The sequence below is a fragment of the Calypte anna genome, chromosome 2, assembly GCF_003957555.1.
Source record: "Calypte anna isolate BGI_N300 chromosome 2, bCalAnn1_v1.p, whole genome shotgun sequence".
Lineage (NCBI taxonomy): Eukaryota > Metazoa > Chordata > Aves > Apodiformes > Trochilidae > Calypte > Calypte anna.
The window spans coordinates 103,051,573-103,073,247 of record NC_044245.1 but is presented as its reverse complement, the minus strand read 5'-3'; the positions used below and the strand labels follow the sequence as shown (position 1 = coordinate 103,073,247).

The 21,675-nt window shown below is 37.9% G+C and overlaps 1 protein-coding gene across 1 annotated transcript in view; it reads right to left on the bottom strand.

Annotated features, from left to right (window-relative positions):
* YES1 (YES proto-oncogene 1, Src family tyrosine kinase) overlaps positions 1 to 21,675 on the bottom strand; it is a 47,229-nt gene that overhangs the window by 16,969 nt on the left and 8,585 nt on the right. The gene's annotated exons all lie outside the window — the stretch shown is intronic.

Below are 21,675 nucleotides of genomic sequence, written 5' to 3'. Positions count from 1 at the left end.
ATACTTTCTTTTTTAAGCACCTATGCAATAAATTCCTGACTCATCAGTGGGTGGCATTATAACTAACATTTTTAAAGACACAGGTCAGTTTCCATCCACTGCTAGACCCCTGAATACAGCTTGCAAAGAAATCTGGAATATTCAAGACCACAGGATAGGGTTAACCTCTAGAGCCTAACTATAATTAGAAAAAAAATTGGAAGAGAAGTAGTAACAACACCTATGGTGGAGTCTGAACTGCATCTGGACTGGTGACAATTTTGGACAGTCACTGGAGGGTGACTGGCCCTCCAAGATTGCCACCAGCTCCCACTGCTGTCCTAGAGCTGTTTGCCAGGGTGACACCTCTTACCTGGCTGGTGGAGCTAATCAAAAGAGGAGTTTAATTGTCACCAGCAATTAAAATGACTGCATCTGAAGAAGTCACCACCTGCCATTTATCAGTGGTGACAACAGATAGCAGGCATTTGCTGGCTTACCCCCGCTGGGAAGCAAATCAGAAAGAAAACAGGAGTGTCTACTGGATGCAACAGCACTAGTCTGGCATGTAAATACTAATATTCTCGGGGGAAAAAAATAAGTTTAAAATCTACTTTAACTGCGAAAGGAGAAACCTCCACAAAACTGTGAAAATCCACCGCTCAGCAATCTTTAATGAATCAGTTAAAAAATGAGCATCAGCAGTCTGAAAGTATTAAAAATGTCTTTTGATAACTACAGTAACAATTTAATGGACTATTAACTAACAGTAAAAGTTTCCTGCTGTGTGTCTATTTTTTTTCCTTTTCACTTATCTCTTATCTTGCTAATTATTAGACACAGAAATATGGAACAAAGTAAATCTTACTAACCAAACACTGTCTTAATATGGTCATGCTGAGAGATATTAATCCCCTCTGTGTAACTAACCATTACAATATTAAAGATACTCTAATTTCTTCAAGAACAGAGCTCCTGGAAAGATGAACCATAGCTGCTGAAGCACCATACAAAATTTAATGCTCATAAAATAAAGAATATTCATCCTGTCAATTCAGCCCCTAATGCTGTAATGTAACACAACTACTGGTGCAGAAACAAACAGCAACAAAGTCAAATAACCACATTTTTACAACCCTTACCTGAGAGTTCTACAGAGAATAATGAAACACCACAAAAGTACTTCTTATATTTTTTATCTTTCTGATACTATTATTGCCAACTTAGTAATTGTGCAGAAATGTCAAATTTCCTCTGCAAAAATGCATTTTCAGCCTTTGGCTGAAAGTTAAGTATCATACAAGTCAAAACCCCAACCCACTACTTTTGTTAATAAAAGGGATTAAAAGATAGATGTATGAAAATTTGTACGATTAAGTGATTCATCACCAATATTCTTCCTCCCTTGCTTCTGGATTTGGTCAACTTGTAACAGGCTGATAAAACGTCAAGATTAAAACAAAGAAAAAATAAGAAGATTTAAAAAAAACCCAAAACAAATTACCAATTCTGGTAAAACTGTCTGATTCTGCCCACAGTATTGCTGATTTGACCGAATGGCTTGTGACATGGTTACCCTGTACAGCAATTACAATTACTGTCACCCATGTATGCTCACCCACTTAAGCTGTGGTTAGCAGTAAAAAAATGACACTGATGTACTTAAATGCTGCAAAGAAAAGCCCTTAATGAAATTCTGAATTCTTCCTAGACAGAGTAAGGCCCTCCCTTGCTTCTCCCCTCCCTAGCCACTTGACTGCTAAGGTAATCTTCTTTCAGGAGTTTAAAGAGATTAACAACAAAGATTCAATCAGCACTTCTAAGAAAAAGACATCCAGGAAAAACCAGGCAAAAATGTAAAAGCTCTACTTTTAAAATCGCATACCGACAAAACCAAATTAAGTAAGCAAACTTTTAAAAGGCAAAAGCAAAGGTGGAACTTACTACAAAATACTGTGTATGCATTTTATTAGGAGGAATTAGAGAACTGAGGGGAGAGAAGATGATATAAACCAAGAATGAGTAGCAGGGAAGGGCAAAATGATTGCCCATGCTGTGGGGGGTGGAAAAATAACCCAATGACTTACTATGGTTAGTCTTGTAATAGATTGCTGGATAAAGAAGAAAAAAAAAAGCCTAAGCAGATGGTATGCAATGTTGGATTTGATTATTCCAGTACTCTGTTATTAAAAATGTATGTAACTGAAATATCTTATATCTATTTGCATCACCCTTTGTCTGACCAGCAGAAAATATGAAGGAATACATTTTTGTCATCAAATTCTGAAACACTTTCTGCAGCAAGGAATTTGTTTTAGAAATAGATCCAGGTAACAAGTTCCTCTTAGCTCTGTAGAAGTCCATCTATTCAAAGAAATGTCAGCCCAGAGTATGCTATCCACAAGCCCCATAACTATTCCTATTAATGAAAAAGTTATTTTAGACCAGATTGGTGTCTGAAGAAAAATACTTGAATAACTTCACCAGCTTGTTCTTTCTTTGAGACAAATACTGCTGGTTCTGATCGGCATGCCCACAGCAGACAGGTTAGGAGTCAGCTTGCTGGAGGTTTATCAGGAAACCATATTTAGAATGGACTAAAAGCACAGACATCTAGTTCTGCTTTCCAGATTAAAACAATCCAATGTTAGCATATTTTCAATAAGAAACAAAAGCTAAAATGATTATTAGAAGGACAGATGAAGGTTAGCAGGATGCCTGCAAAAATCAATAGAAGAATGAGAGTACTCCAGGAAGCGGTCATCAAATGAGATTTTCGTGATGTCTGATCACACACAAGGCTAAAGTTCAGTGTGATTCAGTACTCCACAAACAATTCAGACAATGACAGAGGAGGTTTAATAACCCCTCTGCCAAACAAGAGAGCTCCAACAAAGTCAATGCTGCACTCCTATCTTCCTAGCTCCATTATCTAGCTGAGTTGAGCATTGTGAGGTAAGCTTTGCTCAACAACATTTGAAAACTGTAGCCAGTGAAGTCTTTGAGGGCCTTTTTGTTTTCCTTTCAGGAGGATGACCTGCCAGCCCAGGAAAAAGGAGATTTTCCTCAAAAGCCATTATATTGTAAGGCACTGACAAAGTGTTCCCTTGCGGTGGCTGCAGCCTTGTTCAGCCAGCCTGCAGAGGTGGTGTCTCAAGGGAATCACTTATTTGTCTGATGTATCTTTGCTCTTTATAGCTGATAGCTGCAGCAGTTATCTATTCATTGGTTCCTTGGGACCCAAGGTTCTCAAGAGTGCTTCCTGATAGGCATGAAGGAAGAAGGCTACAGCTTTCTTTGAAAGGTGATTTTAACTTGGGTGGATAAACTGGAAATCTGTTTCAGCAAAATGCCCTGGAGCAACACTGTCTGCAAATGTCTCTCAACTCCCTACTGACTCCCCCATTCTCTACCCATTGGCATCAAGATTTTGAGGGCTAAATATTAGCTCAGAAACCCCAAAGACCAAAAGCTGAGAGACCCTCATATTTTTTTCACTTGCTGTCACCAATTTGGTAATAAACCCAGTTTGCTAGAAAAACAAGCAAACAAGGAAAACAAGGAGGAATTTTCCTCCAGGGGCCAACTAGAGGGACTCTTCCAATTTCCCACTTCTGTTACAACTCATTGCTTCCCTAGATGCCTTCTGGAGACTTCACCATGATATAAGGCCATGAAGAACAGCTGCACAGATCTGTTTTGATGAGCCAAGAAGTGAAGGATGCTCTAGGAATTTTTCTTTTCTCAGGCTCTAGACTAAGCCAGGTACTGAAACTGCACAAGAACTAAATGCAAGAGGTAGGGCAAAACAAAAATCACAGAAGTGGAGGATGTGTGGTAACAGTTCTTTTTGATGTTCCTTTTGATTACTGAAATTTTTCATACAGCCAAAAAGAGCACTTAAGTAATTTTTCACCATGTCGTTAGAAGAAAAAGCAAGGCAAATCTGTTTCCAGAAGGATAAAGCAAGACTACAATTACCCTGCCTAAAAAAAAAAAACAAAGCCCACCCCCCTGCAACACAACATATAAAGGAATTTACAGTTCACAAATTGCTAATAAAAAGACCAAAAAACCCCATTTTTCACATCTACTCTTAGTTCACTTCTCAGTGTTAGCAAAAAAACACTTTTTTTTTTTCAGTCAAGAAGCACCTTCACTTCTCCAATGTGAAACAGAAGTTTTATAGAAAGGCCCTTGATTTTCAACTAAAGCCAGTCTTTAAAGTTATTAAAGTTTTATGCAACAATGAAGACAGGATATTGTGTGGAAAGTTTGCTATTTACTAATGGATCCATTAGCTGACAGCTGACTATTTGCTCAAACAAGTGCAGAGTTAACTCCCTGTGTCACTGCAGGCACACAGCCTGTACTGGCTTTTCATACACCAGGCAAACAATGCAGAACATCCACCAAAAAGGTGGTTTCAGCTGGTGGCATTGAAAACTCATTTATTAGAAGTGACATAGACTGAAATGACTGAAAGAAATAGAAGATAACCAGAAACGAGGCTGGAAAACCCCTTTGGCCAATACTTTAATATTCAACTAATTTACTCCATTTGTAACAGGTCAGTGCTTTGGTATGAAAATATGGGTGGTATTTCTTGTCTACAAAGCAACTTGCCATGTTTGCAAAGGAAAATAAAGAATTGCCCTGTGTTTTTTGCAGAGTATACGCATTTTTAAACATGATTCAGTTTTCACCATGTGATACAATTTATCTTTTGGGAGCTGTCAAAAATCATAGTTTGCTTATTTTACCATGAACAACCCATGGCATTTGGAAGAATGATGTTCTACTGGATTCAGTTTTATAATTAGCAGTAACATTAGCATAATGAGACCATAGAGAGTCTGTGCCATTATGAATGTAAAGCACAACTGACATGGCCTTGTAATTAATGATATAGTAAGCAAAAAGTGAAGATAAAGGAAGAAGCATTAGCAAGGAGACATGGAAACAATGATTTAAATTATTAGAACACAACACATCTTCCTGCAGCTCTACTCAGAAAAATAACTATAAAACAGCACTACTCGACCTTAGGTTGCCCATATAAATAAAAATGCATTTAAAAGTAAAGAAACATCCTCTTTGTCACTGCCTAGTGCAATCAGAAAATTTTGATCCTAATGTTTCTACAGACCAAATCCTGGCTTTTTCATGACTATATACATATCACCAAAGAAAAAATCTGGGGCTGCAGTGGTAATGTTTTTGATTTCATAGAAGCAGAACAACCCCCAGATTGCTAGGAAAACTACAGCTAGCAAATCCAACATGGCAACCAGAGGATTTTGTATAAAGAAAGAAAAAAAAGATGAGTATATGATTACTTTTCTAGTTGGTCACCCCGCAATTCAGAGTCAAAAGCTGTTGGAAATACTACATATTTCTGTTCTATCCTATGGTTTTTACAGGAAGCAAGATTTTAACTTTGCACTAAATTAATGACTGAGTTCTACTGAAGTAGCAAGTTTAGCTGGCTGACAACCATGCTCTGAAAAATACTATCTGAAAAACTAGGATAAGCAGGAATGGCATAAAAAATGGTCCTTCCTTTTTTTTTTTTTTTTTTTTTAATGGAAGACAAGAAGCTTGATGGAAGTGTGCTTCCTCTTAGGTTTGAATGGCTTAGATGTGGAAAACTTGACCAGATGTATCGGACCTTGGGCACTGTATCTATAAAGGAGACAGAGGATTTCCAGTCCTCCAGTTTGAATTGTGCCAGACAAAGGCTTCTTTCCTGAGAAACACCTATTGTCCTTCTTGGAACTAACAGGTAATAGGCAGGAAGTACAATCCTTGTCCCAAATCAAACCCAGTCCTACCATCTGAATGCAAAGTCCCACTGGATATTGGGTTATAAAGTTGAAGAAAAAACTAACTACTGCAACAAGTTCTAACAAAAACTGGAATTAAGGATCAATGAGGCAAAGTCAGGAGAGATGTGAGCACTCTTAGTCACATCCTCCTTTTATCTGAACCAAATATGTAGAATCTCCTCCCTCCTTTTCATTTTTAAGACAGGCAAAGGCTGCAGGAGCATACTGCAGAAAATGACCCTGACATAGGTGATGCATGGCTGGCTCAAAAATACACTCATAAAAGTGTGTTTATTTATAATCAGGGTCTTGCCTACATGACCTGAGACAGTGTAGGTTTTCTTTGACCAGATGTCATATGCAAGCACAGTCAGAAAAGGTAGCTTTTCCAATCAAACAAGTAATTATTCAGCAAAGCCAGACCAGAGATGGAAGAAAGCAAGCCTACTCTAAGTTTAAAGACTTAAGGAAAGTCTTTAAACATTTAATCTTTAAAGACCAAAGAAGATCTAGTTCAGTGTCTTGTCTTTACCCTGGAGATCCTCCTTCACCATGGTCCTGGGTATGGACTCTGATAATGACAAGGTTTTCTCTTTGTAGGACTGACCAGTAGCAGATGCCTTGGAATGAGCAGGATGACTCCAGACTGAGACTTCTCCAACCAACACCAATCTGCAGCTCAGAAAGTTCAATGCCAGACAACAGATTAAGGACACAGCTACATGAGTCCTACAGGTACGACCTAGCTCATGAATTTAAACTAATATAGTTATGTTGATGCAACATCTGCACAGGATTTGCATTCTAGTTTAAGTATGTCATTGCTTGCATTGTTTCATGCTGCCTGGCTTAAGCCTTAATAATCGTATCTAAGAAAATAAAAATAATTACTATAATGACATAGATTTACACATCATATCTTCCTGTTCTAAACAAGGCTTCTGAAAACCCACAGGAGATGAGCATCACAGCCAAGAACAGGACCAAGATCTTCAAAATGTGACTGCAGTGCCTGACTCTTAGTCTGATATTCCTAATATTCTGTGTCAAAGCTGTTCAAGCACCGGAGGAGCACACTTCCAACAGCAACATCCTCCTTGTCTTCCACTTGCTTACATCAGCAACCTCCATTCAGCTGGAAGCTGCCTACCTTGTGCACAAGGCAGTAGAAATCAGGACAGAACCAAGCTGCTGGGTGGACAAAACAAACAAACAAAAAATACTCAGCACCCTAAATCCACCTGCATCAGTAGGCACAGAGCCTGGGTGGGGGTACCTGACTGACAGCCAGACAGAGCTGCTTCTAACTTCCACAGCACAGCAGGGAAAATATTTCCAAATTTAATTGTTTACAGTTCATTTTGAAAACGTACCAATTACTGAACAGAACTTCTTACTTTAAGAAAGTTTGTTTTCAGGACCTGTTCTAAATTTTCAGTGAATTTGCAAGCATATTGCTGATATCCAGAAAGAGGGAAAATAATTTGTGGTTTTTTGCACAACATAAAGCCTGCCAACAAACCGAAGGCAGATGATGTAAAATGGAATCACAACACTGATGGATTAATTTTATTTACTCCAGCAGTCAAGATCACAAGGGAGAGATTAACTAAAATATCGGAGACGCAAAAAGCAATTTTATGTGGTGAAATATATAATACATATACACGAGACCATTTTTTAAATTTAGAGTCACAATGCCTAGCCAAACAATTTCAAGCCTTTACCACACAAAGACACTGTCTCTGACAATGGATGACACCACAGACAAAACAACCAATATATTGTCCAGACAGCACTACTGCTGCTCCATTGTCTTGAACATTTAAGTACACAGTCAATAAATAAATGCAAGCAGAAACAGAAAATTCTTTTTTTTCCCCCAGTAAAATAGCTATTTTTATTACTTTTTAAATAACTACAATTATTTAAAAATTTAAAAGCCTTATATATCCCATATGTCTGGACAAAAGATTGTTTCAGATTAAAATATTGTCAGTTAAGATTAAAATACCTCGTCAAAGTGATCTAGCCTGTTTCAGATAGGATTTAGAAAGTGATTAATAAATAGAAAGATTTTGTTTTCATTGAATCCTGTCTGGAAAAAACCAAAAGAATGCCTAGTATCATAGAACCTTTTTATATATTCAGTTTTCTATTTTTATATATTATCTCTGAAAAGGATGCCTCCAAAAATTATTTCAAAAGCAACTGGATCTCACAATAGGAAACATGCAATTATTTTCCCAAAGAACATCTGCATTACAGAAAAAGTAAGACTTACAAGGCAGAAAAACAATTTGCAGCACATTTGTTCTAAAAATTCTATGAAAAATTAAGTAATTTTTTTTTCAAAGTTCCACTACAAACTACCTTTGAAAAAAAAGGGACTACAAAATTTGCAAGCTCCCAGAAATGCAGAGATACTGAAATTCACATAAGCCTACAGTATTTTTCATCTTCTCAGCTGGGCATATGGCTGCAGTAGCAATAACATTTTAAGATGGCAGAGGGATTCAATCTCAGTGAGAATCCAGTTGCAACTTCATTTGGCCTCTGTTAGTCAACTTAGAAATGTAAAGAAAGGAAGTCACAGCAATTTAAAAGATGAATTAAAAGGAAATACTATCATAAATGACTGTTATGTTCAGCCAAATTATAGCACAGGAACACCATTAAGAAATCTCAGGGAACTTAATTAATTTGGTATGTGTTTGACAAAATGTTACTTTACATTTGCACACACCTGCTTTGTAGAAATTAATTTTCCCAGGCTCCATTTGCCAAATGTCACTCAAGGTTGAAAGTAAATACTATAGTCTCAAGCTATTTTATCCAAATATAATTGGCATGATTAGCATGTTAACAAAAATCAGTAATTAAAGTATTTAAATCTAATTACTGCCAAAATGTTGCTGCTCATTTATTCAAAGGCTATATACCCAGATCTTCTTCAGCAATTAGTTCCTTGCTGAACAGGAATTTCAAGAAGCTGGCTGGAAAATATCAACTTTTTGACTAAAGCAAAAACTAGAAGTATGTACAAAAAAAAAATCTCAACCACAGATATGTACTATTCTTCATGATTCAATAGCTTCTCTTTTCCTTTTAATGTAAAAAAACAAAATGAAACGTGAAAAGTACAATTAAGTTATGAAGAAATTAAAAATTAAACAACATAAACTGTAAGATGGCATCTGATAAATAATACCCTTATTAAAAGGCAAGAGCTGTGTGAGATTTTAACTAAACAAGGATTATTATTCTAGTAACTATTATTACTGCTGCTATAGACCTATCTATACTGAGAGATAAAATACTGTTCATAGGCAAGAAGACCAGAAGAAATGACCTTATTCAGCTCGTCAGGCACCTTGCACAATAGAGGACATAGTGCTGCCCTACATTAATTTTCCCTTTTTTATGGTTGTGAATGTATACACATGCTCAAAGTCATTTAAAGTGATCTGTTCTAAAAGGTCCACCCACACTAGACAAGTCCTAATATTTAAAGGCAGTAACCACTAAAAGTAACACTGTTGTTCAATCTGAATTTAATGCCAACATCCAGCCAGCAATCTTGTTCCACCTTTGCATTGGAGCCCCACCAACACCCTCTCTCTGTTCCCTATCTAAGAAGATAACAGCCCTCCAATATTGCCCTTGGCAACACTGATGCAGTCCCACTGAACTCCAGCCTAGCAACTGGCTTTCAAGTCACTCTAACCACACCTTTTCCTCCAAGGTACTCTATTTTTTTTTTTCAGTGCCTTCCACTAACAGGTGCCATCAGAACAGACATGATATTCCAGGTGAGGGGTATTTCTAAACCCTTCTTTCACAGAATCACAGAATGGTTTGGGCTGGAAAGGACTTTGAAAGATCTTCTTGTTCCAGCCCCCACAGACACAGACAGGAACATCTTTCACTGATCAGGCTGCTCCAACTCCCATCCAACTTAACCTTAACACTTCCAATGATGTGGCATCCACAACTTCTCTGGGCAACCTGTTCAGGGTTGTCTTAGAACAGAAACTTCCACATCCCAAGAGCCCACATCCATAGCTAGAAATACAATAATGTATTCTGCTGTATTAAGTAGGTATGACTCTCAACTAATCTGGACTACTCCAACTGTGGAGTTGTAAGACAAATTTGGAAAAAAAAAACCAAAATCTATCACTTATCTGAAAATGGTGACAACAGGACATAGTAAGAGTCTCACCACTACCCTACCCAAGGCCTCTTACTCTTCAATATTCCCTTGTCCTGCTCATCATCTACCCTACAAGCAGCTGGCAATGTGCTCTGCAATGTGCACGGAGCTCAGCCACACAGCAACTCTACTTTCCAAGATTATCTCTTGCAGGAAGGCATTGCTGGTGCATCTCAGCAAGCACACTGCAAAAGGAAAACACCTACTTTCCTCTCATGAGACAGAAATGGTTTATTTGTAGATTACTGTCACTTGTCCCAGGCCAGGGTTGGCTTCTGCAAAGTAGGTGTAGACCTGTTCTTCAACAGGAAAGTTTTGTTTCAAATTCAGCTAGAAAATATGTGAGCCCACTACTGAAAATCAAAACAAAACAATCTTAATTCTTTCAAAAACAAGATGGGACTTTCCCTCCCATTTATATTGTTTCATTTACCGAAGGAATCAAAATACTCTTTCCAGCTCCAGACTAACAATTGAAGTGACAAGTGTGGGGTGTACCAAGCCTGTAATGATGGCATGTAATTTAAAACCACAGTGTTTGCCTGCCATTCCTTGCTGGTTTTCCTTAAAAATCATCTGCTGCTGATTTTTCCTCTACCACTTAAAACTGTTGAAAAGGCTTTAAACGTAGTTTGTAAAAGCATTGCTGCAAAAGATGTCAAAGACAAAACTTTTCCTGAGGGTGTTCTTATTTGATGGAATGAAACAAAGGGGAACCACGCTTGCATTTCCTGTGGTGGGGAGGTTTACCAAAATAGAGCTCAAAATAAAAATGCTGAATTCTTCAGACATCTTCTAAGGATAGGATGACGACTACATCAGTTTTGCCATTATCTTTTAAAAGCATTTTTCATATTAGCCAATGGGCCTTCCCTCTAATTTAGTATTTACAAGCTCAGATTGCTCCCTACCATGCAAGCAACACAAACCAAGCGTGAAGTAGTCAGCAGCATGTAAAACACATTATCAGTCACTACTCTTCTGAAGATATGCTAAGTGAACAGAACTGATAACTTTGATAAGTTAGTCACTGTATAGGACACAAAATAAACCAGGAACAGATGAGATTAGAGGACAGCGTTGAGATGCCAGAGCAAGAACTGTAGTGCTATGAGTTTTCTTTAAAAAAAGAAGCTGAGTATTAGTAATCAAAGAACAGAGCAACAGAAATCAGTTTTGACATATTTCTTGCAGGTAAATACCATCAACCTACAACAGGTTACACCACAAATACATCCTTAATTTTATCTGTGGGTTCAGATAACACTCTCCTAAATAGGTAAGCAAAATGCCTTGGTCATTTTGTAATTCTCCATCACTCTGGCACCTTGTTTTCACAAGTATACAATGTATACTTAGAGATTTTCTTCAGGCTAAATTACTACTGTTTAGCAGCAAATTTTCCTGTTCCTAACCAGTAAGCAGAGCTTTTAGCAATACCCTTTTGACTGCAAAAGTATTGCCAGAAGGAAGGACTGCTTCCATTTTAATTAAATGTCAAAGGTAGAAACACTAAAGGGGAAGGAAGATGTTAGAGATTTAGCAGAGGCGTGCATATCAAACAACTTATTCTTCAGTAACTTCCATGAGTTATTTAAATTTTAATCATAGGTCAGAAGGATTTAAGTTATGAGTAATAACAAAGGAAACAACACATTAACAAGATTTAGAAAGAAATAATGCTGCCTAAGATAGAAGTATTGTAATGACAGAACTCCTCATCTTAAAAATAAACAGCACGCTTAAGAGAGCTGAAATATGTATGTAACTGCAGATTTGACAAGCTTCAACTGCAAATGTCAACAAAACCAAATATTTATTGACAATAAATTAGAAAACCTCCAACATTTTAAAGAATTTTATCATGTCCCTATAAAGCAAGAAACGGAAGAAAGACTCGTCCTTATCTCTCCTGATGGGTGAGAGAGAGGTATTTATGTGGTCTTCTTCTTCATTCTGTTTCTTCTTATTCTGATCTAAATTAATGGTTTATAAATACGTAAAAATTCATATTTCTCACTTCTTGTAAAAAAAGCTAAAATAGGAAATGGCATCTGAGAGAAAGTTAGAGGTGTTTCCTATCCAGAAGAAATGGGATTTCTCTTCCAAGCCTCACATCTTCCAGACTTCAAAAATTCCTTGTCACTGGTTTTATAAACCTAATGCTTCTACATGTCATCTTTCAAGCAGGAAGCAATGAAATACTATCAGCTCACAGGTTAGCTTTCAGAATCAATTTTACATATATTTAAACACCATCTTCTAGACTAAACTGAAATGAAGCTGCTGAAAAACAGGTTCTGCTGTTTGGAGCAATCTGTGGACTTGTCACTGCCAGAATCCACTGCCATTCATGAAGAATAGCACTAAGAGTGACAACCCTGGTGCTGAGCAGTATTCATAGAAGTAAGTACATGTCCCTTCAGCCACCAGAGAAGTGGCACAGTTCACTGGTGACTGGTCTAAAGACAGGTAAGATCTGCACAATACAGCACTAAATCCTAAATACACCGCAAGAAGAAAGGAAAAAACAGAAGAGAGTAACGTCCTTGGAATGATCCACAGGGAAGGAGTAGGTAGCACTTTGTATTTCTAAAATACACTGGGTTTAAGTCCACATGAAAATGGGTTATTGTCCTCAAGCAAAATCCTAGTTGATATCACATGGAGAGTTCAGCAATTGCTCCTTATCACACAGACTGCTTTGCATTTCCTGCTCATATAACACCCAGCATTAATCTGCCATACCAAGGATGGGGAGAATTACCCAGCCATTTCCAACTGGTAGAGACTACTGGGGTTTTTTGTCGTCTCTTGCAGGGACCTACTGGTGCCTGGCAATGTCTATTTGGTAAATCCTCAGCTTTTGTTTGGATCTGCTACATCTGTCCTCATGTCTGCCTGCAGGATGTCAAATCTGTGACTTCTGATTTCTGCTGTTTTTGTTAAGAGAGCAGAGAACTGTTTTACATCTCTTGCTAGAAGTAAGGAGTCCACACAGTCTTCACACAGTCTTCAGTTCTCCCTGTTAGAACCTCAACAACCCTTCAGTTCAAAGCTTCCAACCCAGTGATTTCCCCTTAGGTCCTAGTGAGGAGCAGCTCCACCCCATCTGGTGGAAGAAAGTTTTTGAAGGATACAGGTTTTTATTATATACATAATCTGAAATATTGTGAGTTATTTTCTAATCCTAAACCAGTTTTCTAGAATGTTCAGGACAATGTAAGATATATAAAAATACTCACTTCAATGCAAAAAAAAAAAAAAAACAACCAAAAAACCAAACAAACCAAAAACCAACACCAAACCAGAAAACACCAATGCAAAAAGAAACCAAACAACCAAACCAACACCAAACCAGAAAACCCCAAACAAACAAAAAACCAAAACAAATACAAAACAAATACAACTCAAACAAATGAACAACAAACTCCATCAACCTTTGTCATATAACTGAAGTACAGGATAGAAAAACAGAAGACACACAATACCAGTGGGATTGTAATAATGTCTTGTTTTGATTCAGGTATAAGGACAGAGTCTGATGGCAGCGTGATCAAGAAGTCAAAGTTGCTGCCAATTATCACACAAAAAACAGAGATACCAAGTAGAAAGAAAGAGAAAAGGTGACTGACATGGCAGGAATCAAGACCTATAAACAGGGGAATGGGGAACAAAGAGCTTTCAAGTAGGGCAGTGTGAGCAAGCATAGCACAGCATGAAAAGTATGTAAAAAGGATACCAGCCATTCCATGTGCCTTCTCCAGACAAACAGAAAACAAAAGTTAAGGAAGGTATCTGCACTGCCTATCTTTTAGTCCTAAAAATCTGAAGCCTGGGCCACCTTACACAGCCTTCCTGTACAGCCAATGGAGAGACACAGACTCTTCTAGAGGAGTAATGATTTTAAGGACACCTAATTTTTAAATTTTTATGTTTATCCCTACCATTTAACAGAAAGTTTAGAGCATAAAGAAAACTGTGTTATATGCTCTGCTCCTGTCATTATGCTTGACCCTGTCATCACCCCCACCCCACCAAAAATTAAACCAGCTGGCAACAAGTCAGCCTTACAAAGCTAGATGGCTAGAACTCAGGTAATATGAATATACTCTACTTGTAAAGTATGAAATCTGCTGTTAAAGCAGAGCAGCTTTAAACAACATAAAATATGAAACAGGCTACAGAGTGAGGAGTTTAAATCTCAGAAACTAACTCATGTAAGAAAACAAAAGACTTCTAGTCAATTGCCATGCCAGTCAAGCTAGTGACCTTTTAAATAATTTCCCTAGTTTAAACTAATGACATTTATATTCAGTAATGGACTTCAGGTGGAATTCATCTTCCAAATTTAGACATCCATCTGGGGGTGAGATGAATCATGCAGTGAAAGTGCTTATTTCTCTCCACTGACTATAAAGGGAGCCTACAGAACAAGCTCACACACAGACAGCTAAAGTTGGCATTCACCAACCTGTCTCCTGATAGCTAATGTTCAAGTTCATATCGCTTAGTGTGCCTAACAGTTACCTTCTTTCACTGAATTAAAAAGAAAAAAAAATTAGGCTAGAGAATTTTCTTTCAACAAGGTGAGAAAGCTGCACTGCCCTAAATTATGTTTTACATTGTATGTAAATGTCAGCAGCCACTTTACCCTTGCACAGAAGTTAGTGGTCTGCACATGGAAATATGAGCACACCTTTCAAACACTACCATTTCCTTTGTACAAATTTTAGCACCTGGTAAAATGTTAAATTATAACTAATAATAAAATATAGAAATAAAACCAAATAAGCATATTTGTATATTTATTATTTGTAATATAAAAAATAAAAATATAAATAATATAGTAAATAATATTAAAGAATTTTACAAAATGAAACTATGTATAAAAAAGCTACCCAGAAGCCTTTATCTTCATAAAATGATGTGTAACTGAAAATATATGACTAACTGCCTAAAGTTTAATAATGTTTCTACAGAAAACAGGGACTTAAGATTAAAAAAAAAATCAGTGACACTGTAAAGTATACTACTAAATGAAGAGCATCTATTAAGATTGAGCAAAACAGTAAACATCTGTGATATGCACAGACGTCACCTAAACAAAAGGAACAGGCCACCTATATTAAATGGTAGCCTCTTGTATCACATAGGGTGAATCTTTTCAAATGTGCTACTTCTGTCCAGCACGATGTTCTCTTAATATTCTTCTCCATTTACAAGTAGAGAGGTGCTTTGATTACTTCAATAGTTATTTCAGACACAAAGAAGTAAATTTTTAGCAATAAGCTGGTCACATACCAGGGGACTTAGCATGTCTGGGGGAGGGAAGAGCAACACAAAATCACCACAAAAGAGCCTGAAGGGACAGAATAAATAACCAGCCTACAGACAGCACAGACCATGCATTTGTCTGATCAATACCCCCTCAAAAATGCCTCTTCCTTAAAACATCTCTTTTCCTAAAGAGGCTCTATTGTGCAAGGAGCACAGACGAGAGATGTGATTGGAAGTTTATCCATTACATGACCAAAAAGGAACTATGCAGCATAAGAGGACAAAATAATATGAAATGAAGCCATTGGCTAGCATGTATCTGCAGTCCTATCTGTGCTCTGAACATGAATTCACAGAGATTCTGTATTTCTGTCACAAAAACTAAAGAATACGTAACCAGTGGCCCTAAAAGACCCCCTAAATAGGTTATGCACCCTATTTTGTGCCAAAGTTTTGAGTGCTACTGCTAGGAAGGATCCTGGAAGATGAGTAAGAGAAAATTTTAAAAAGGAAGGGGGCTTTATAATAAAGGAATGGCTGTACTGAGCCATGGATCCAAAGGTCCATATCTATTCAAACACCATCTAACTGCAGCTAATAATGGATTCCAAGTGAAGCATGTAAGAACACAACAAATACACAGAAATACTTCCCCAGAATACTCCTTGAGCCCCCAACAGCTTGCAAAAGCAGGATTTCCTGAACAAGAATAGGTATTTGCATCTGATGATTCTTCTTCCACTAAATGGCAGTTTCCCTCTGCACTGATGTAATGTTTAGCCTCCTTACATTCCTGAGGCAAGAAATTCTATAGCTTAATTACATGTTCTGTCGAGAACCACCTCCTTTTGTCTGTTTTCAGTTCATCAGCTGCTAGTTTCATTAGATACCTCTTAGTGTGTGTGCACTAAAAAAAGACAGCGATTAAACACTCACTATTTATGTCCCGTTGGCTGCTGAACACTTTACAGGATTTTGTCACACCACTTTTTGGTCACCTTTTCTTCTGTAATGAATTCAGACTCCTCTTACAGAAATTGTTTAATAGTTCAGATTTGCTCTCCCTTAAAACTTCAACTACAGTCTTTTTGAGATGATGACAGGGATAGGGGGTGAGCAGGACAAAATTACATAAGATAATTTTTTTTTTTTTAGACAGTATAATCATTATTCTCCCTTTTTTCCTTAACCACTTCTAGTGGCAATAGTCAGCACTGAGCTCAGCTTTTTAGATGAAAAGGCAAGCTCGCTCCTCCCCATCTTCAGATACACCACACGAAGCAATTTATGGGAAATTTAATCTGTCTTCTTTTACATCCAGCTGCTGAGCAGGGTCAGATCTGCCTGATGCTAGGGTCTGCCTTTCCATCAACTACCCATCAGTAAAGTGTGTGAGCTCACTTTTCTTCAATTTCCTTTATTAACTTGAATATTCTCCATTAACATAACCCTGGAGAATTGTTACCCAGGACCCCTCTATACTCTTATGTACTCTAACTCTTCCTTTCCTATATTTTAGTCATTAATTTAACCACATAAAGTCCTTTTCTCCTACCTTATGACTGCCTCAAAAATCTTTGATGTGGGCCCTTATCAAATGCCTGTTGGACATCCAAGTAAAGTATTTCTATCAGATATTACTTTTTTATGTGCTTGCCTTTAAAAAACCTCCAGTGAGTTTGAAAAACATGACATCCCTTCACAGCAGGATCTCAGATCTTCCTCAAGAATCATGCTTATCCATGTTGTCTTCATTATCATTTAGACTGATCACTTAGTACAGAAGTTAGTAGTTTACTGATCTCTAGTTTCCCTGAAGCTCTTTTTCTATTAAATAAAAAAATAAAATAAAATCAGGGTCCCATACAGTTTAAGGTTATAGATAAACAAGTTCATATCTTAGCTAGATGTTGTATTTATTGCTTACTGTCTGCAGTAATGATTCTAGTTTGCTTGCTATTTGGAAAGCTGTACTTTTAAGTGCAAAAGCATCTCTAGTGAGATACAAGTGTTGGGTTTAAGCAGTATCTTTGGAAAGATCAGCACATGATAAAGATTTACCACAGCAGTATTACTATAGACATTTAGTTTTATCAAAAAAACCTCTCTTTTCAGTCTGTAAATGACAGTCCCATAAATATACCCTTCTATGCAGTAGATGCCACTGAACTATTTAAGAGTTTTCCTAATAACAAAAAACCCCCCAAAACAACAAATGAGCTTGTGAAGCTTTTCTTTTGCAGATGAGAATGTTAAAAGGAAGTATAACTTTTAACATTTTGCTAGAAGACTGGAATTGAGAACTTCTGTGGAAATTACAACCAACAGCCAGGCAACTTGAGACAAGGACAAACTAAGGACAAAACTAAGACAATTTTTAATACACACAAGTATCTTCATCCTCACCAATTTTGTGAAGATGCAGTCTTTTTTCACAAAGTCTAAGTGCCCTCTAAATCTTGAGTCCAGGTTCATCCAAGTTCTCTTCAGCATAGCATTGACTTTCATTTTATTTTTTACTCACAAGTCCAGAGACAAAGAATTGAAAATAAGTCCCATCTTACTAAACTAATCAGGTGTCTTTCTATGAGGCAAGTTCAAGTGCTAGGTTTTCTTGTGATCATATTTCTATTGGTAAGATGTTAAACATAATAGTGTGTTTAAATATTTCAACTCTTAAATCAACTCTTTCAGCTTCTTGTTCATCTGTATATTTTGTATTAGTCTAACAGAATTTTGTAGTTCTAACACCAACAGATCAACAGCCTGGGCTCTTCAAATTTGTATATTTAGTCAAATGCAAGGAGAAAAACAAAAATCCACCTTAACACCATTGATAAAGAGACCATTGGAGGAACTGTCAAGTTAGCATCCTAAGTTTTTACAGCATTAAGAAGAAAAAAAAAAATTATGCTGTCACAGATGATAAAAAAACACCTTCCAAAATATGATATGAAAACATCTCCTTGACTTAAAAGTCTCTGGTGCTGCTTTGTCTTCCAGGCAGCAGACAGTATCCTCACTACTGCTGCTATGTGAGCAGGGAGAAGTCAGAGCAGACAATAAAGCCATACAGACTTGATAATAAGCAGAAAGATAGAGAGAACGATGATGACCCAAGAGAATGATGCAGTTGCAGAGTTTTCTCCTCTCTTCCCAAGCTGTGATAAGAAAGCTGGTAGAAACAAACAAAAACTGGCTAGCAAAACAAACAAAAGTATTCTACCTTTCAACACCTGTATTTTGTTTCATTTCAGCTACCACACTTACTGCTGTGGACTTATTAAATCCTTTAATGAATATCACATAGCTTAAGATACAGGTGACTTCTGGAGGTCACCTACTCCAAAGCCCTTGCTGAAAGCCATGCCAGTGACAGTAAGATGCTCAGGGCTTTCTTTGTACACTTGGGCTGTGAGCGATCACCAAGGATGGACACTCCACAATGTCTTCAGATCACTTGCTCCAGCATTTCATCACCCTTGCAATAAAAAAATTCTACAATAAAAATTAAAAAAGTGTTTTCTTATGTCTACATGGAATTTCCTGTATTACAGTTTGTGACCACTGTCTCTTGTCCTGTCAGTGAACCTTACCAGGAGGACCTTGGCTGTGTCCTCTTTATTCCACCTCATCAGGGATTTCCACATGCGAGATCCCTCTGAGCTTTCTCTTTTCCAGGCTAAGCAGTCCCAGCACTCTCAGCATTTTCTTAGGAGAGATGCCCCAGTCCCTTAGTCACCTTAACAGCCCTTTTGTTAGACTTGCTTCAGTCTGTCCATGTCTCTCATGTACTGGGGATCCCAGAAGCAGACACAGTGCTGTAGGCATGGCCTCACCAGCTCTGAGCAGGAAGGATCACTTCTTCAGCCTGCTGCTGACTCTTTTCCTAATGCATGCAGGACACCTCTGGCCATCTTTGCTGCAACAGCATATTGCTGGCTCACATACATCTTTCCCACCAGGACCCCCAGGTCCTTTTCTGCCAAGTTGCTTTCCAGTTCATTGGACCCTACCACATATACCAGAGCCTGGGGTTGTTCCTTCCCCGGAGCAGAATATGACATTTCACTTTACTGAACTCCATGTGGAGTCTGTCACCCAATTCCTCCAGTCTGCTGAGGTCCCTGTGAATGGCAGCACAACCCTTTGGTCTATCAACTGCTCCTCACAGTTTTGTATCCTCTTCAAACTTGCTGAGGATGCTCCTCTGTGTGACCACCTAGGTCAATAATGAAGGTGTTAAACAGGACGGGTTCTGGTATTGAGCCCTTGGGTACTCCATTAGTGACTGTCTTCCAGACAGACTTTGTGCCACTGGTGATAACCCTTTAAGACCCACAGCCCAGCCAGTTTCCAGTAGCTCTCACTACTCTCTCACCCAATGTGCGCTTCATCAGTGTGTCTACTGAAAGCCTTATTAAAGCCAAGAAAACCCCTATTCACTGCTCATCCACCCAGCCAGTCAGTCATCCAGTCACAAAAGGTGGTTAAACATGATTTCCCCTCCATAAATCCACGCTATACTGGCAGCTCCCAATTAACTTCTAGTCTTTTCTTATTTGGAAGTTGTTCTAGCTCCTGTTCTTTATCTTCTCCAATCAAAGTTCTTTTGCTGATGTATACAACATGCTTACTCATTAATAGCTGCATATCTACTAATAGGGATGTCCTTAAAACAACTAACAATCTCAGGGCACTGCTTAACAAACTGCTTATTCCAGCCAGGCACTGAAATAACAATGCTTCTTTTTTTCTCCTCAAATGTATCTAAATTAGTAGCAATGTTTTTGCAGCTGTAAGTCCTAATGATCTCAGAGAAACAAGGAAAACACCCTCCTCCCCACCCCCAAAAATACTCCGTTGGGAAAATACTAGTTTACCAGGCATACCCTGCAACCATCATGTCTGTAAGAATTTTATCTCCTTTAAAGTGAGCTTTGTATTAACAGCCTCCTTTCTACACATCAAGTATAATCTCCCGATTTTGTCATGCTCATGACAGAAGTAGTGCCTTTTTTTAGATCTCCTGGCCTCCTTGGAAGAGAGACATAAGGAATTTCAGGGAACATCTTTTCCATGTTTATTCCTTAACTTTTTTTACCTTCTCTCTTCCCTTAGGAATTTCAGTGAGGACATATCACACCACAGACTACGATAAGAAAAGGCTGGCCCTGACACTTATCAGGGAAGGAAAAAAAAAAATTCACAGCACCAAAACTTCAGCATTCAAGTGATGGTGTACCCTAGACAGTAAACATCCTTAACTAAAAACGCATAAAATTTTGGCAGCTAAAGTAGCAATGCAGTTTTTCTAAATTCTGTCAATTTCTAAACATTTGCAGGTAGCAGATAATCCAGTAGCTGGTTTGGCTAAATGGTAGCTCTTTTAAAGTAATGGCAGATCACAGTTGTGGTTTTACGCTGAATCTATCATACATCCCACTACGTGTTTCAAACACGTGCTGTGGCACTGAACTGAACTGGAAGAGCAGACTACAACATGAATCCCACATTCTTTTACTAGTTTAGTGATGTACTGCCAAAAGAGTCAATTTTAAAAGCCAGGTTGTAGATTTGGCCAGGACACGTCCGCTGTAGTTCCGACAGACCAAGGATGATCATCTGACATCAGTTTCTGGGGTCCTAATACTCTTTGCAGCCAAGTGGTTGACTAAAATACTTTGAAGAAAACTGGATATCCTCCCAATCAGATTATCACAATTTTAAGGCAGCTGAAGCTCTGGGCCAAAGCTAGTTGACAGCATCCGTTTAAAAACTCTTTTCACACTTGTGCAAAGTTAAATCAACTTGGCACCCTCTCTGGTAGGCAATTGTCTCCTTAAAGTATGAACACTATTCATCCAAGTGAATTGCTGCATTAAGGGGACAGTTGGCTGGCATGGGGAGGACGGGACTGACTGACAATGTGCCTTAGTCACAAAGAAGTTGAAGCAAGAGTTCCTAAAAACCAAAAAGCAGTTAAGACCCCTGAATAGATGAACTAGCTGAAGACTACAAAGTACAGGATGTTTCTGGGAAGATGCTGGTTGTACAATAAGCTTCCTAACTATGACTAACCTTAAAAAAGTTCTTATGTCTTGTTTTGTAAATTTAGGACCTCAAGTGTTTCAAAGAATTTCATTTTACTACTTAAGCACTTAAAACCAATTAATAATGCAGCAGCAGTTATTTGTGGAGGATTTTCTTTTTGCAGTTACATATGCTAAATGGCTAAAGGCTCAGTGGATCTGTACTCTTCCCAGGGAGGGGATTTTATTTCACATGTGAAATGTTAATAAAGAAATACAGAGAAGAATTTAAGAATTCATTCTCAAATTATTCTAAGGAGATTACAGTGTTCCAGTACCC